The 17956-nt window shown below is 46.5% G+C and overlaps 1 protein-coding gene across 1 annotated transcript in view; it reads right to left on the bottom strand.

Moving 5' to 3' along the window:
- Nucleotides 1–17956, bottom strand: part of TRABD2B (TraB domain containing 2B) — a 422910-nt gene that overhangs the window by 368141 nt on the left and 36813 nt on the right. The gene's annotated exons all lie outside the window — the stretch shown is intronic.

The following is a 17956-nucleotide window of genomic DNA, read 5'->3' as shown; positions in this document are numbered from 1 at the left end:
ACCAGGGACTCCAGCTTCAAATCTTACTGATGGCCCATGTGATATTGCTTCAGGTACAAACATAGGGGATCTTTCCTACAGGGCATTATTGATTGATTAAGTGGCATATAAATACTAAAACACAATCATAGACTAAGGCCCTGTTTTACTAAGGTGCCCTAATCAAATTAGCATGCGCTAAACGCTAACATGTGTATGTTAGTCTATGGGGGCGTTAGCGTTTAGCGCATGCTAATTCGATTAGTGCACCTTAGTAATGGTTTACATTCAGGTACTGGAGCATTTTTCCCTACCTGTCCCGATGGGCTTATAATCTATTTAATGGGGGGGGGGGGTTAAGTGACTTGCCCAAGGTCACAAAGAGCAGTGTGGGTTTGAGCTCACAACCTCAGGGTGCTGAAACTGTAGCTTTAACCACTGTGCCCAAATTCTCTAAATGGCGCCGTAAGATAGGCGGCGGTAAGCGCCCTGCCACCACCTAACTTAATTGTTTTAATTGGTGTTAATCGGCACAGTAATTGACCGTGCTGTTTAAAACCAATTAAAATGTCATTTTAAAAAATTGTAGGCTTCTGTAGCTACCTCCAAAAATTGGTGCCGTGATCGCATCTACAGAGGCTTTTAACAGCGCAAAAGGTCAAAGCAAACGTGGTTTATGCCGGAAATGACGTTAGGTGCCACCAGGCACCTCTGCAGACGTGATTCTCGTCAAACTTTAGCGCACGCTAAATCGGTTAGCGCACCTTAATAAAAAGACCCCTAAGTTAGGCGCCTAATTAAAGTAGAGAGCTGCATGGGAACGGGGATGACGGGAATCCCGCGGGTTCCCCCTTTGGGTCACGGGGATCCCGTGGGGACGCCTCCGAGGGTCGCGGGGTTCCTGCGGGGTTGGATCGCAGCGGGGTTGGTCGAGCCGCGAGGGTAGTCTCCTTCTCCTTACCTGCCCTGTCGCAGCACACATCCGAACGGAAATCTTCCCGATGTCAGCGCTGACGTCGGAGGGAGGGCTTAAGCAAAGCCCTCCCTTCCTCCGACGTCAGCGCTGACATCAGGAAGACTTCCGGTCGGCTGTGTGCGGCAGGGCAGGTAGGAAGAACAAGAAGGCAATGGCGTACGAAAGAGGGGGGAGGGGGCGGACCGCCCCGGAGAATGTGCACAGCCGGTCAGATCCCCCGATCGACCGACAACAGGCCCGGCCGACAAATCTCCCTGCCCTGTAGCCGCGAATCTAAATTACCTCTTACAGCAGCTTCACTACTCCAGCTGCTGTAAGAAGGTAATTTAGATTCGCGGCTACAGGACAGGGAGATTTGTCCGACCGGGCCTGTTCTGTTGTCGGTCGGGTGCAAAAGCGCCACAAAGGTGGAGGCAGGGAGGGAGGAAAGGTGGAGTGGAGAAGAAAAGACGCTTAAGGAGGGAGAAGGCCGCTGAAAGTACTGGGGAAGACAAAGGGGTGGAAAAGAACGCTGAAAGGACATGGGGTAAACGGGAGAAAGGGGGGGGGAAGGACCCTGAAAGCACTGGGGAAGACAAAGGGGTGGAGAATGCCACTGAAAGGACATGGGGAAGACAGAGGGGGGAGAAGGCCGCTGAAAGGACATGGGGAAGGCAGAGAGGGGAGAAGGATGCTGCCTGACAGGACATGGGAAAGATGGTGGGGGAGAAGGACACTGAAAGGAAATGGGGAAGAGGGAATGGGAAGAAGACAGAGGTGCCAGACTATGGGGGGAGCGGAGGGAAAAAGATGGGTGCCAGACCAATTTGGGAGGGGGGAGAAAGGGAGAGGCACAGTAACAGAGCAAATGGAAGACACAGAGAGAAGAGAGGCAGTGGATGGAAGGAATTGAATGAGAACATGAAGAAAGCAGAAACCAGGCAATAAAGGTAGGAAAAAAAATTATTATTTTTTTTTTTTTTTTTGCTTAAGGATAAAGTAGTATATTAGTTGTGTTGATAAAAATTTATAAACATTAGAGGCTCTGGTAGAAACCCGTTTACAAAGTATGTATTCTTCCCAATTAATATTTCCAAATTAATAAAGTCTTTTTGCTTATTTTTAAATGGGTTTCTACCAGAGCCTTTAATTCAGTAGCATAATTAAATGAAATAACTATTTCTGTAGTTTATAGGGACAGGCGGGGACGTAGGGGATTCCTCGCGGGGACGGGTGGGGACGGAGGGGATTCCTCGCGGGGACGGGTGGGGACGGAGGGATTCCTCGCGGGGACGGGTGGGGACGGGTGGGAGTCCTCACGGGGACGGGTGGGACTTTGGCGGGGACGGGTGGGGACGGGTGGGATTTCTGTCCCCGCGCAACTCTCTAAATTAAAGACCCAAAGGTATCACTTATTGATCCTTCAAACTATCGATCAATAGCTTATTTACCTTTTTTTTCTAAAGTAGCTGAATCGGTTATTTCTGTACTATGATGGTCTCTAAATTATATCTGTTGTGCAGGGAAAATGTTAGTTTTATTAACACATGTTGGCAGATAAAGGATAAATGGCCCATCCAGTGTCTCATCCGCATCCACTATCTCCTCTCCCTATTGGCTAAGGCTCTTAACATTTGCATCTCCTCTTCCTATAGGCTAAGGCTTTTAACACTTACATTGTGATGTCATAGAACAAATAAAGGCCAAATGACTTTTTCAGAGCGTCCACTATCTCCTCCTCTCCATGTTGGCTAAGGCTCTTAATATTTGCATCTCCTCTTCCTATTGGATAAGGCTCTTTACACCTGTATTGTGAGGTCATAGAGCTGCCCATCCACAGTAACCATTAACTATTTCTCTCTCTGAGAGAGCCCAGGTGCCTATCGCAGGCCCTCTTGAATTCGAACAGAGACTGTCTAAATTCAAGAGGGCCTGGGATAGGCACGTGGGATCTCTCAGAGCGAGAAAGAGATAATGGTTACTGCCGATGGGTAGACTGGATGGGCCATTTGGCCTTTATCTGCTGTCATGTTTCCATGTTTCTAACTGATTGATTTTTTAATAAAACTAACATTCTCCATCCACAACAGTTAGCATTTAGAGACCATCATAGTACAGAAATGTCACTTTTGGCAGTTACTACCACAATATATGAAGCTTTTCATCAATTTAAATCAGTATTATTGATATCTTTGCATCTTTTGGCTTCTTTTGATCTTTTAGATTCTCATATATTAATAACTGGATTAAATCAAATTGGGTTACATCTTATTTCACAAACCGTAAAGCTCTGGAATGCTGTGGTAAGAGCGGATAGCATGGCTGGTTTTAAGAAAGGTTTGGACAAGTTTCTGGAGGAAAAGTCCATAGTCTGTTATTGAGAAAGACATGGGGGAAGCCACTGCTTGCCCTGGATCGGTAGCATGGAATGTTGCTACTCTTTGGGGTTCCGGAATCTTTTGTTACTCTTTAGGATTCTGAATGGAATATTGCTACTCCTTGGATTTTGGCCAGGTACCTGCCTTGAATTTCGACAGTACCTGCCGAGTACTGACCTTACTTTTCAACTATCTAACTTTTGAAATTGCTATCAATGTCCAATCCAGCCCAGTGGCATAACGAAGGGGGGAGAGTGGGTGCGGACTGCCCCAGGCACTATCTTGGAGGGGCCACGGGCTCCTCTTCCCTTCACCGTCCATCCACCTCTTTAAAACTCTTCACCAGCAGTGAGTAGAGTCTCCTACCTTCTGCCTTTCTTAGCTCTCCTTCTGACATCACTTCCTGTTGGTGGGACCAGAAAGTGACATCAGAGGGAGAGCTGAGGCTGGTGCGGGCAGCAGATAGGAGACTCTGCTCGCTGCTGGTGATGACTTTTGAGGAGGTAGCAGTAGGGTTATCAGATTTTCTAAAAGGAAAATCTGGACCCCCTAGACCTGCCCCCCAGGCCTGCCCAGTTCCACTCCAGTCCCGCCCCAACCCTGCCCTTGCTGCCTGCTCTCAGGCAGGAGGGCATCCGTGTATGAGCGGATGCCCTCCCGCCCGATGGCGATTTGTTGGAAGCTTTTGAAAACCCGGACCTAGTGCCAGGTTTTAAAAAGCTCTCTAGATCCCCAAACATGTCCGAGGAAATCCAGATGTCTGCTAACCCTAGGTATGAGGGACTGGGCGTGGCAGGGAAGAGTGGGGGGGCTGGGCATGGCATGGGCTGTATGGCGCAGCTGTGGCAGGCACCTCCTTCCCTTACAATGCTGCTGCTCCAGTTCATTCTGATCTGTCTTGCTATTTTTAGTTCATAGACCGCACTTCCCAACTACTGGAGTTTCTGTTAATGTCTGCTGTAGCCCTTTCTGATCTGTTTTTGTCTTGGCCTTACTGCCCAACTATTGGGGTAATCATCAGTTTCTATATAGGGATCCTCCTTGACTATTCGATGCATTTTTGAATTCCACACTGTCTCTTTCTCCACCATCTTCACTGAGAGGCTATATTCGAGGCCTCCACCCACCCTGTCTGTGAAAAAGAATTTTCTGATCTTACTCCTAAGCCTACAACCCTACAGACTCAATTAGTGTCCTCCTTTCTACCACTTCCCTTCTCTGGAAAAGATTTGTTTGTGGTGAATGTGGTGAGGAAGCAGTGGTAGGACTGCAGAATAGACACATCTGATTTTCTAATCAAAGAATAGAAGCTGTCTGAGGAAGCATTTCCAATATCCCCAGAAAGGGACAGCCACGGGCAGATTGGATATTCTGGATTGGAGGGATCTCGGTTGAGGAGTGGAAGAGTGCGTGCATGGGGAGATTTACTACTTTGAATTAACTCTTAGAACTATATATCTGGGATATTGAGTGGAAGATCAAACTGTGATAATGACATCTGTTAACATCTTGGAAAACAGCATAATGCAACATCTGTATAAGATTTAGAAAATGTCAGCGCAACAGTCGGCCAACATCTCTGGAAGGTGCACCAATAGCGTCTAAAAGAAAGCCAGACAGTTGGGAACCAAATTGACTAGTTTGGACAAAGATTTAATAAACGGCATCAATACACTAAGTGAAATTAACTTCAGGAATGCTTTATTATAGCCTAATAGCCAACTCATTCCTGGAAGAATTGTGACATTTGACTGATGCAAAAAGAAAAAAGGGTGTTACAAGCCCGTGTAAGTGGTTTCATTCATCTGCTCTCTTTTAGCAGTTCAGTTTCAGACTTTCAATTATAATTTTCCTTATTTCTCTATCTTGAAGTAATTCTTCCTAGCCTTGCAAACTGAACAGTTATAGACAGTGGGCCTTTGGTAATATGCCATTAGAAATTGGTTCACCAGTACCAATCCGTTTTATTATTTAGTTGCTGTGTGGCCATTGAAATGTGGTTTCATCCTACACGTAAGAACATAAGAATTGCTGCTGCTGGGTCAGACACAGCAGTCTGCTCACGCGGCGGCCCTTTTGGTCAAAGACCAGCGCCCTAACTGAGACCGGCCCTATCAGCGTACGTCCTTGTTCAGCAGGAACTTGTCTAACTTTGTCTTGAATCCCTGGAGGGTGTTTTCCCCTACGACAGACTCCGGAAGAGCGTTCCAGTTTTCTACCACTCTCTGAGTGAAGAAAAACTTCCTGGAACGCTATTCCGGAGTCTGTCAGGGACCCGTTCCAGGACCCCCCCCCCCTGCGAATTTTGAAAAACCACGAATGCGGTTTTTAGGCAGGGGAGACAGGAGAGGGCAGCTGGAGAGGCAGGAGAGGGCAGCTGGAGCGCCAGCGGGTGAAGGAAATCACTCGCATTCTGCTCCGACTGCCTCTTCCTGTAGTAAAGTCGGGGGCTGCTTTGACACGCAGCTCCTGATTGGTGTAGTCCGACTTTACTACAGGAAGAGGTGGTCGGAGCAGATCGCAAATGACCGGGTCCACGATTCGCGAGCCGTGAATTCACAGGGGAACACTGTAGTTCTGTGCTTTGTCCTCCATCACTTTTGTGTCTCCGCAAATATGTGCAAAACTGGAATGTGGGGTTGCAGAATGTGGGACATGTGTGATCGTAACAAGGTGGTTAATTAATTAATTAATTTCTAAAATATCTTGACCGCCTATAGCTAAGCGGTTTTGCAGAATAAAACATTCACGATGGTTCAGGACAACGTACGTAAAAGGCTTTCAATACACCACACCAGGCTATACATTAGCCCACTAGAACAAACAAAGGACCTGCAGGAAATGAGATATTGTCGATCTTCAGTGGTTCTAGAGCAGGGGTAGGCAATTCCAGGCCTCGAGAGCCGGAGCCAGGTCAGGTTTTCCATAATAAATGGATTTGAATCTCAAGGAGGCAGTGCATGCAAATCCATCTCATGCATGTTCATTAGGGTTATCCTGAAAACCCGACTGGCTGGTGGTCCTCCAGGACAGGGTTGGGAACCATTGGTCTAAATGGTAAGGAGACAGGGTACGGACAGGAGAAGAAGGCATCTAAGGGGAATGACTTATAGAAAAGCATTCCCTATTTTACATTGGGAATCCATGTCTGCAATGGGAAACCTGGACAATGGGATATGACCTGTTCAAGGCAGAACTAAGACCTGGATTCTAAAACCAGCACAATTAGGAAGGCACTGGCAGGCACTCTACCAGCGCCTACGTAAATTGTTTTAATTGGCTATTAACTGTGTGGCAATTGACTGCACCGTTAAAAACCAATTGCCTACAAATCACAGCCCTAGAATCATGTCTACTTAGATACTTCGCGGCATCAAATGTCTAAAGAGGTATAGCAGTGGACGGGGTTGATGGTCAGTGCCGCTAAGTGTGATTCTATGTCAAAGGTGGGTGCCAGAGTCTAAAAGCTGCATCGTAGACAGAGTGACACATGACCGACGCTGTTTTGTCAAGCACCTGCCGATTATGATGTCGCTTTCGGAACCCGGGCGTAAGGGCCTTCTATAGGGGCAGAGCTAAACGTCAACGGCCAGCAAAGACAGGCCTCCCCCATCACAACCTTTATCTGAATGTCAGCCCCTCTACCCTTCTCTGACAGTCTTCAACAAGCCCACAACATCCTCCAGCACTAACAGACTTCAACAGTTTCTCTTTCATCATCTGACCCCCAACAAACAAAGTTCTGAGGGTTTTTTCTTTCATAAATAAATATTTGTGTAACATAAGAATAGCCTTACTGGGTCAGACCAATGGTCCATCAAGCCCAGTAGCCCATTCTCACAGTGGCCAATCCAGGTCACTAGTGCCTGGCCAAAACCCAAGGTGTAGCAATATTCCATTCAGAATCCTAAAGAATAGCAAGATTCCGGAACCCCAATGAGAGCAACATTCCAGAGCTGATGTCATAATGCCTCAGTCCACAGTGCCTCAGAGCCAACCTCATCAGTGATGTCACAATGGCTTCATTGTCCTATACTTGGCTCATGTAAGAACATAAGAATAGCCTGATTGGTCAGACCCATGGTTCATCAAGCCCAGTAGCCCATTCTCACGGTGGCCAATCCAGGTCACTAGTGCCTGGCCAAAACCCAAGGTGTAGCAATATTCCATTCAGAATCCTAAAGAATAGCAAGATTCCGGAACCCCAATGAGAGCAACATTCCAGAGCTGATGTCATAATGCCTCATTCCACAGTGCCTCAGAGCCAACCTCATCAGTGATGTCACAATGGCTTCATCGTCCTATACTTGGCTCATGTAAGAACATAAGAATAGCCTTATTGGTCAGACCCATGGTTCATCAAGCCCAGTAGCCCATTCTCACGGTGGCCAATCCAGGTCACTAGTGCCTGGCCAAAACCCAAGGTGTAGCAATATTCCATTCAGAATCCTAAAGAATAGCAAGATTCCGGAACCCCAATGAGAGCAACATTCCAGAGCTGATGTCATAATGCCTCAGTCCACAGTGCCTCAGAGCCAACCTCATCAGTGATGTCACAATGGCTTCATTGTCCTATACTTGGCTCATGTAAGAACATAAGAATAGCCTGATTGGTCAGACCCATGGTTCATCAAGCCCAGTAGCCCATTCTCACGGTGGCCAATCCAGGTCACTAGTGCCTGGCCAAAACCCAAGGTGTAGCAATATTCCATTCAGAATCCTAAAGAATAGCAAGATTCCGGAACCCCAATGAGAGCAACATTCCAGAGCTGATGTCATAATGCCTCAGTCCACAGTGCCTCAGAGCCAACCTCATCAGTGATGTCACAATGGCTTCATCGTCCTATACTTGGCTCATGTAAGAACATAAGAATAGCCTGATTGGTCAGACCCATGGTTCATCAAGCCCAGTAGCCCATTCTCACGGTGGCCAATCCAGGTCACTAGTGCCTGGCCAAAACCCAAGGTGTAGCAATATTCCATTCAGAATCCTAAAGAATAGCAAGATTCCGGAACCCCAATGAGAGCAACATTCCAGAGCTGATGTCATAATGCCTCATTCCACAGTGCCTCAGAGCCAACCTCATCAGTGATGTCACAATGGCTTCATCGTCCTATACTTGGCTCATGTAAGAACATAAGAATAGCCTTATTGGTCAGACCCATGGTTCATCAAGCCCAGTAGCCCATTCTCACGGTGGCCAATCCAGGTCACTAGTGCCTGGCCAAAACCCAAGGTGTAGCAATATTCCATTCAGAATCCTAAAGAATAGCAAGATTCCGGAACCCCAATGAGAGCAACATTCCAGAGCTGATGTCATAATGCCTCATTCCACAGTGCCTCAGAGCCAACCTCATCAGTGATGTCACAATGGCTTCATCGTCCTATACTTGGCTCATGTAAGAACATAAGAATAGCCTTATTGGTCAGACCCATGGTTCATCAAGCCCAGTAGCCCATTCTCACGGTGGCCAATCCAGGTCACTAGTGCCTGGCCAAAACCCAAGGTGTAGCAATATTCCATTCAGAATCCTAAAGAATAGCAAGATTCCGGAACCCCAATGAGAGCAACATTCCAGAGCTGATGTCATAATGCCTCAGTCCACAGTGCCTCAGAGCCAACCTCATCAGTGATGTCACAATGGCTTCATTGTCCTATACTTGGCTCATGTAAGAACATAAGAATAGCCTGATTGGTCAGACCCATGGTTCATCAAGCCCAGTAGCCCATTCTCACGGTGGCCAATCCAGGTCACTAGTGCCTGGCCAAAACCCAAGGTGTAGCAATATTCCATTCAGAATCCTAAAGAATAGCAAGATTCCGGAACCCCAATGAGAGCAACATTCCAGAGCTGATGTCATAATGCCTCAGTCCACAGTGCCTCAGAGCCAACCTCATCAGTGATGTCACAATGGCTTCATTGTCCTATACTTGGCTCATGTAAGAACATAAGAATAGCCTGATTGGTCAGACCCATGGTTCATCAAGCCCAGTAGCCCATTCTCACGGTGGCCAATCCAGGTCACTAGTGCCTGGCCAAAACCCAAGGTGTAGCAATATTCCATTCAGAATCCTAAAGAATAGCAAGATTCCGGAACCCCAATGAGAGCAACATTCCAGAGCTGATGTCATAATGCCTCATTCCACAGTGCCTCAGAGCCAACCTCATCAGTGATGTCACAATGGCTTCATCGTCCTATACTTGGCTCATGTAAGAACATAAGAATAGCCTTATTGGTCAGACCCATGGTTCATCAAGCCCAGTAGCCCATTCTCACGGTGGCCAATCCAGGTCACTAGTGCCTGGCCAAAACCCAAGGTGTAGCAATATTCCATTCAGAATCCTAAAGAATAGCAAGATTCCGGAACCCCAATGAGAGCAACATTCCAGAGCTGATGTCATAATGCCTCAGTCCACAGTGCCTCAGAGCCAACCTCATCAGTGATGTCACAATGGCTTCATTGTCCTATACTTGGCTCATGTAAGAACATAAGAATAGCCTGATTGGTCAGACCCATGGTTCATCAAGCCCAGTAGCCCATTCTCACGGTGGCCAATCCAGGTCACTAGTGCCTGGCCAAAACCCAAGGTGTAGCAATATTCCATTCAGAATCCTAAAGAATAGCAAGATTCCGGAACCCCAATGAGAGCAACATTCCAGAGCTGATGTCATAATGCCTCAGTCCACAGTGCCTCAGAGCCAACCTCATCAGTGATGTCACAATGGCTTCATCGTCCTATACTTGGCTCATGTAAGAACATAAGAATAGCCTGATTGGTCAGACCCATGGTTCATCAAGCCCAGTAGCCCATTCTCACGGTGGCCAATCCAGGTCACTAGTGCCTGGCCAAAACCCAAGGTGTAGCAATATTCCATTCAGAATCCTAAAGAATAGCAAGATTCCGGAACCCCAATGAGAGCAACATTCCAGAGCTGATGTCATAATGCCTCATTCCACAGTGCCTCAGAGCCAACCTCATCAGTGATGTCACAATGGCTTCATCGTCCTATACTTGGCTCATGTAAGAACATAAGAATAGCCTTATTGGTCAGACCCATGGTTCATCAAGCCCAGTAGCCCATTCTCACGGTGGCCAATCCAGGTCACTAGTGCCTGGCCAAAACCCAAGGTGTAGCAATATTCCATTCAGAATCCTAAAGAATAGCAAGATTCCGGAACCCCAATGAGAGCAACATTCCAGAGCTGATGTCATAATGCCTCATTCCACAGTGCCTCAGAGCCAACCTCATCAGTGATGTCACAATGGCTTCATCGTCCTATACTTGGCTCATGTAAGAACATAAGAATAGCCTGATTGGTCAGACCCATGGTTCATCAAGCCCAGTAGCCCATTCTCACGGTGGCCAATCCAGGTCACTAGTGCCTGGCCAAAACCCAAGGTGTAGCAATATTCCATTCAGAATCCTAAAGAATAGCAAGATTCCGGAACCCCAATGAGAGCAACATTCCAGAGCTGATGTCATAATGCCTCATTCCACAGTGCCTCAGAGCCAACCTCATCAGTGATGTCACAATGGCTTCATCGTCCTATACTTGGCTCATGTAAGAACATAAGAATAGCCTGATTGGTCAGACCCATGGTTCATCAAGCCCAGTAGCCCATTCTCACGGTGGCCAATCCAGGTCACTAGTGCCTGGCCAAAACCCAAGGTGTAGCAATATTCCATTCAGAATCCTAAAGAATAGCAAGATTCCGGAACCCCAATGAGAGCAACATTCCAGAGCTGATGTCATAATGCCTCATTCCACAGTGCCTCAGAGCCAACCTCATCAGTGATGTCACAATGGCTTCATCGTCCTATACTTGGCTCATGTAAGAACATAAGAATAGCCTTATTGGTCAGACCCATGGTTCATCAAGCCCAGTAGCCCATTCTCACGGTGGCCAATCCAGGTCACTAGTGCCTGGCCAAAACCCAAGGTGTAGCAATATTCCATTCAGAATCCTAAAGAATAGCAAGATTCCGGAACCCCAATGAGAGCAACATTCCAGAGCTGATGTCATAATGCCTCAGTCCACAGTGCCTCAGAGCCAACCTCATCAGTGATGTCACAATGGCTTCATTGTCCTATACTTGGCTCATGTAAGAACATAAGAATAGCCTGATTGGTCAGACCCATGGTTCATCAAGCCCAGTAGCCCATTCTCACGGTGGCCAATCCAGGTCACTAGTGCCTGGCCAAAACCCAAGGTGTAGCAATATTCCATTCAGAATCCTAAAGAATAGCAAGATTCCGGAACCCCAATGAGAGCAACATTCCAGAGCTGATGTCATAATGCCTCAGTCCACAGTGCCTCAGAGCCAACCTCATCAGTGATGTCACAATGGCTTCATTGTCCTATACTTGGCTCATGTAAGAACATAAGAATAGCCTGATTGGTCAGACCCATGGTTCATCAAGCCCAGTAGCCCATTCTCACGGTGGCCAATCCAGGTCACTAGTGCCTGGCCAAAACCCAAGGTGTAGCAATATTCCATTCAGAATCCTAAAGAATAGCAAGATTCCGGAACCCCAATGAGAGCAACATTCCAGAGCTGATGTCATAATGCCTCATTCCACAGTGCCTCAGAGCCAACCTCATCAGTGATGTCACAATGGCTTCATCGTCCTATACTTGGCTCATGTAAGAACATAAGAATAGCCTTATTGGTCAGACCCATGGTTCATCAAGCCCAGTAGCCCATTCTCACGGTGGCCAATCCAGGTCACTAGTGCCTGGCCAAAACCCAAGGTGTAGCAATATTCCATTCAGAATCCTAAAGAATAGCAAGATTCCGGAACCCCAATGAGAGCAACATTCCAGAGCTGATGTCATAATGCCTCAGTCCACAGTGCCTCAGAGCCAACCTCATCAGTGATGTCACAATGGCTTCATCGTCCTATACTTGGCTCATGTAAGAACATAAGAATAGCCTGATTGGTCAGACCCATGGTTCATCAAGCCCAGTAGCCCATTCTCACGGTGGCCAATCCAGGTCACTAGTGCCTGGCCAAAACCCAAGGTGCAGCAATATTCCATTCAGAATCCTAAAGAATAGCAAGATTCCGGAACCCCAATGAGAGCAACATTCCAGAGCTGATGTCATAATGCCTCAGTCCACAGTGCCTCAGAGCCAACCTCATCAGTGATGTCACAATGGCTTCATTGTCCTATACTTGGCTCATGTAAGAACATAAGAATAGCCTGATTGGTCAGACCCATGGTTCATCAAGCCCAGTAGCCCATTCTCACGGTGGCCAATCCAGGTCACTAGTGCCTGGCCAAAACCCAAGGTGTAGCAATATTCCATTCAGAATCCTAAAGAATAGCAAGATTCCGGAACCCCAATGAGAGCAACATTCCAGAGCTGATGTCATAATGCCTCATTCCACAGTGCCTCAGAGCCAACCTCATCAGTGATGTCACAATGGCTTCATTGTCCTATACTTGGCTCATGTAAGAACATAAGAATAGCCTTATTGGTCAGACCCATGGTTCATCAAGCCCAGTAGCCCATTCTCACGGTGGCCAATCCAGGTCACTAGTGCCTGGCCAAAACCCAAGGTGTAGCAATATTCCATTCAGAATCCTAAAGAATAGCAAGATTCCGGAACCCCAATGAGAGCAACATTCCAGAGCTGATGTCATAATGCCTCAGTCCACAGTGCCTCAGAGCCAACCTCATCAGTGATGTCACAATGGCTTCATTGTCCTATACTTGGCTCATGTAAGAACATAAGAATAGCCTGATTGGTCAGACCCATGGTTCATCAAGCCCAGTAGCCCATTCTCACGGTGGCCAATCCAGGTCACTAGTGCCTGGCCAAAACCCAAGGTGTAGCAATATTCCATTCAGAATCCTAAAGAATAGCAAGATTCCGGAACCCCAATGAGAGCAACATTCCAGAGCTGATGTCATAATGCCTCATTCCACAGTGCCTCAGAGCCAACCTCATCAGTGATGTCACAATGGCTTCATCGTCCTATACTTGGCTCATGTAAGAACATAAGAATAGCCTTATTGGTCAGACCCATGGTTCATCAAGCCCAGTAGCCCATTCTCACGGTGGCCAATCCAGGTCACTAGTGCCTGGCCAAAACCCAAGGTGTAGCAATATTCCATTCAGAATCCTAAAGAATAGCAAGATTCCGGAACCCCAATGAGAGCAACATTCCAGAGCTGATGTCATAATGCCTCATTCCACAGTGCCTCAGAGCCAACCTCATCAGTGATGTCACAATGGCTTCATCGTCCTATACTTGGCTCATGTAAGAACATAAGAATAGCCTGATTGGTCAGACCCATGGTTCATCAAGCCCAGTAGCCCATTCTCATGGTGGCCAATCCAGGTCACTAGTGCCTGGCCAAAACCCAAGGTGTAGCAATATTCCATTCAGAATCCTAAAGAATAGCAAGATTCCGGAACCCCAATGAGAGCAACATTCCAGAGCTGATGTCATAATGCCTCATTCCACAGTGCCTCAGAGCCAACCTCATCAGTGATGTCACAATGGCTTCATCGTCCTATACTTGGCTCATGTAAGAACATAAGAATAGCCTTATTGGTCAGACCCATGGTTCATCAAGCCCAGTAGCCCATTCTCACGGTGGCCAATCCAGGTCACTAGTGCCTGGCCAAAACCCAAGGTGTAGCAATATTCCATTCAGAATCCTAAAGAATAGCAAGATTCCGGAACCCCAATGAGAGCAACATTCCAGAGCTGATGTCATAATGCCTCAGTCCACAGTGCCTCAGAGCCAACCTCATCAGTGATGTCACAATGGCTTCATTGTCCTATACTTGGCTCATGTAAGAACATAAGAATAGCCTGATTGGTCAGACCCATGGTTCATCAAGCCCAGTAGCCCATTCTCACGGTGGCCAATCCAGGTCACTAGTGCCTGGCCAAAACCCAAGGTGTAGCAATATTCCATTCAGAATCCTAAAGAATAGCAAGATTCCGGAACCCCAATGAGAGCAACATTCCAGAGCTGATGTCATAATGCCTCAGTCCACAGTGCCTCAGAGCCAACCTCATCAGTGATGTCACAATGGCTTCATTGTCCTATACTTGGCTCATGTAAGAACATAAGAATAGCCTGATTGGTCAGACCCATGGTTCATCAAGCCCAGTAGCCCATTCTCACGGTGGCCAATCCAGGTCACTAGTGCCTGGCCAAAACCCAAGGTGTAGCAATATTCCATTCAGAATCCTAAAGAATAGCAAGATTCCGGAACCCCAATGAGAGCAACATTCCAGAGCTGATGTCATAATGCCTCATTCCACAGTGCCTCAGAGCCAACCTCATCAGTGATGTCACAATGGCTTCATCGTCCTATACTTGGCTCATGTAAGAACATAAGAATAGCCTTATTGGTCAGACCCATGGTTCATCAAGCCCAGTAGCCCATTCTCACGGTGGCCAATCCAGGTCACTAGTGCCTGGCCAAAACCCAAGGTGTAGCAATATTCCATTCAGAATCCTAAAGAATAGCAAGATTCCGGAACCCCAATGAGAGCAACATTCCAGAGCTGATGTCATAATGCCTCAGTCCACAGTGCCTCAGAGCCAACCTCATCAGTGATGTCACAATGGCTTCATTGTCCTATACTTGGCTCATGTAAGAACATAAGAATAGCCTGATTGGTCAGACCCATGGTTCATCAAGCCCAGTAGCCCATTCTCACGGTGGCCAATCCAGGTCACTAGTGCCTGGCCAAAACCCAAGGTGTAGCAATATTCCATTCAGAATCCTAAAGAATAGCAAGATTCCGGAACCCCAATGAGAGCAACATTCCAGAGCTGATGTCATAATGCCTCATTCCACAGTGCCTCAGAGCCAACCTCATCAGTGATGTCACAATGGCTTCATCGTCCTATACTTGGCTCATGTAAGAACATAAGAATAGCCTTATTGGTCAGACCCATGGTTCATCAAGCCCAGTAGCCCATTCTCACGGTGGCCAATCCAGGTCACTAGTGCCTGGCCAAAACCCAAGGTGTAGCAATATTCCATTCAGAATCCTAAAGAATAGCAAGATTCCGGAACCCCAATGAGAGCAACATTCCAGAGCTGATGTCATAATGCCTCAGTCCACAGTGCCTCAGAGCCAACCTCATCAGTGATGTCACAATGGCTTCATTGTCCTATACTTGGCTCATGTAAGAACATAAGAATAGCCTGATTGGTCAGACCCATGGTTCATCAAGCCCAGTAGCCCATTCTCACGGTGGCCAATCCAGGTCACTAGTGCCTGGCCAAAACCCAAGGTGTAGCAATATTCCATTCAGAATCCTAAAGAATAGCAAGATTCCGGAACCCCAATGAGAGCAACATTCCAGAGCTGATGTCATAATGCCTCATTCCACAGTGCCTCAGAGCCAACCTCATCAGTGATGTCACAATGGCTTCATCGTCCTATACTTGGCTCATGTAAGAACATAAGAATAGCCTTATTGGTCAGACCCATGGTTCATCAAGCCCAGTAGCCCATTCTCACGGTGGCCAATCCAGGTCACTAGTGCCTGGCCAAAACCCAAGGTGTAGCAATATTCCATTCAGAATCCTAAAGAATAGCAAGATTCCGGAACCCCAATGAGAGCAACATTCCAGAGCTGATGTCATAATGTCTCAGTCCACAGTGCCTCAGAGCCAACCTCATCAGTGATGTCACAATGGCTTCATTGTCCTATACTTGGCTCATGTAAGAACATAAGAATAGCCTTATTGGTCAGACCCATGGTTCATCAAGCCCAGTAGCCCATTCTCACGGTGGCCAATCCAGGTCCCTAGTACTTGGCCAAAAGTAAGGTCAGTACTCGGCAGACGTTTACAGTCTGTTGCAAAAGTAGCAAAGACAGGTCAGGATCAAGCATGCATATTTTATATCACTTTTATATCATATTCTATGAGAAAAAGAACATAAGAATTGCCGCTGCTGGGTCAGACTAGTGGTCCTTCGTGCCCAGCAGTCCGTTCCCATGGCGGCCCGTAGGTCAAAGACCAGTGCCTTACCTGCATACGTTCTGGTTTAGCAGGAACTTATCTAATGTCTTGAATCCCTGGAGCGAGTTTTCCTCTATAACAGCCTCCAGAACAGCGTTCCAGTTTTCCAGGGTGAAGAACTTCCTTATGTTTGTACGAAATCTATCCCCTTTCAATTTTAGAGAGTGCCCTCTCGTTCTCTCTATCTTGGAGAGGATGAACAACCTGTCTTTATCTACTAAGTCTATTCCCTTCAATATCTTGAATGTTTTGATCATGTTCCCTCTCAGTCTCCTCTTTTCAAGGGAGAAGAGGCTCAGTTTCTCTAATTTCTCAGTGTACGGCAACTCCTCCAGCTCCTTAACCATTTTGGTTGCTCTTCTCTGGACCCTTTCGCGTAGTACCATGTCCTTCTTCATGTATCTCTAGGAGGAGGTTCATAAGACATCTTACCTTTGAAATTTGAGATTAAAATGTTGATATTTAGCAATAAGATTGGATTGTTGATTTAGGGGCTAATTTTCAAAACAGAAAAACATCCCCCAAAAAGCATAAACTAGCGCTTGGACATTTTAATCATCAAAACGTCCGAGGGCCAATTTTCAAAAGTGCTTTTTTAGGCATATTGCAGGGCATTCACCCTCCAGGATGTCAAACCCCTCCCCCCCTTTACAAAACCACAAAGGCGGATTTTAGCACAGGCCGGCGTGCTGAATGCTCTGCGCTGCTCCCAGTGCTCATAGAGTTCATATGAGCGTCGGGAGCACCGCAGAGCATTCAGCACGCCGGCCTGCGCTAAAATCCGCTTCTGCGGTTTTGTAAAAGGGGGGTCAATGAATGAAGTCCACTGCTCTAAGATGATGACTTAAAAACTTGGATACTCATTTCATAGCAAAACAAACACAAAACCTGAAACACAGCACACAGCCTTAAATACACATGCTACTGATGGAAACACCAAATTACCATTTTTTATTTTATCTTTAACAAATTTAAACAATTGTATAAAGGAAACAATCTGTGAATCCCTGGTGCGGCCTTCAGTTAACTCCTGTTTTCAAGGATTTTTTTTTTTTCAAAACTATAGGAAGAATCTAATTGGTTTCCAAATCTTGTGCCTTTAAAAATTAAGGTATTACAGTTACTTCTGCCACAATCTTTAAGAAAAGAGTGCTTCAGTGTTTGGATACTTGGAATTTTTGTTCAGCATGAACCCCCCCACCTCAAAAAAACAAAAAAAATCCAACCTTTAGGTCTTTGAAATGAGTTCAGCAAAATCCACTCTGGCAAATGACCGAAGAAAATCATGTTTTTTTTTTTCCTATCCTGCTCCGATTACACGGTTTTGTGTTTAAATTGTAAATATTTTACCTGGCCTATATACTAATAAGGAACCCTCTATTGTCCTAATCAAATGTTTGAGGGCATGTCTGATAGAATAAATAATGTAGTTTTTGATAAATGAAAGCACAATTTTCAGCAAAACTGTGATGTTTACAGTATAAACAGAGAGCTAAGCACAGGTCAGTGCGTCCTCCCACACGGACGGAAGATCCCCTTCCTGGGATGAGAAAAATAATCAGCACTTGACAGGATCTGGGGTTTGGGAGATAAGTAAAGAAAAAAGGCACCTGTCTGGACATCGG

Source organism: Geotrypetes seraphini, chromosome 12 (assembly GCF_902459505.1).
Source record: "Geotrypetes seraphini chromosome 12, aGeoSer1.1, whole genome shotgun sequence".
In the NCBI taxonomy this organism is placed as follows: domain Eukaryota; kingdom Metazoa; phylum Chordata; class Amphibia; order Gymnophiona; family Dermophiidae; genus Geotrypetes; species Geotrypetes seraphini.
Note: the sequence above shows the minus strand (reverse complement) of the source record. Positions and strands in the feature narration are given on the sequence as shown.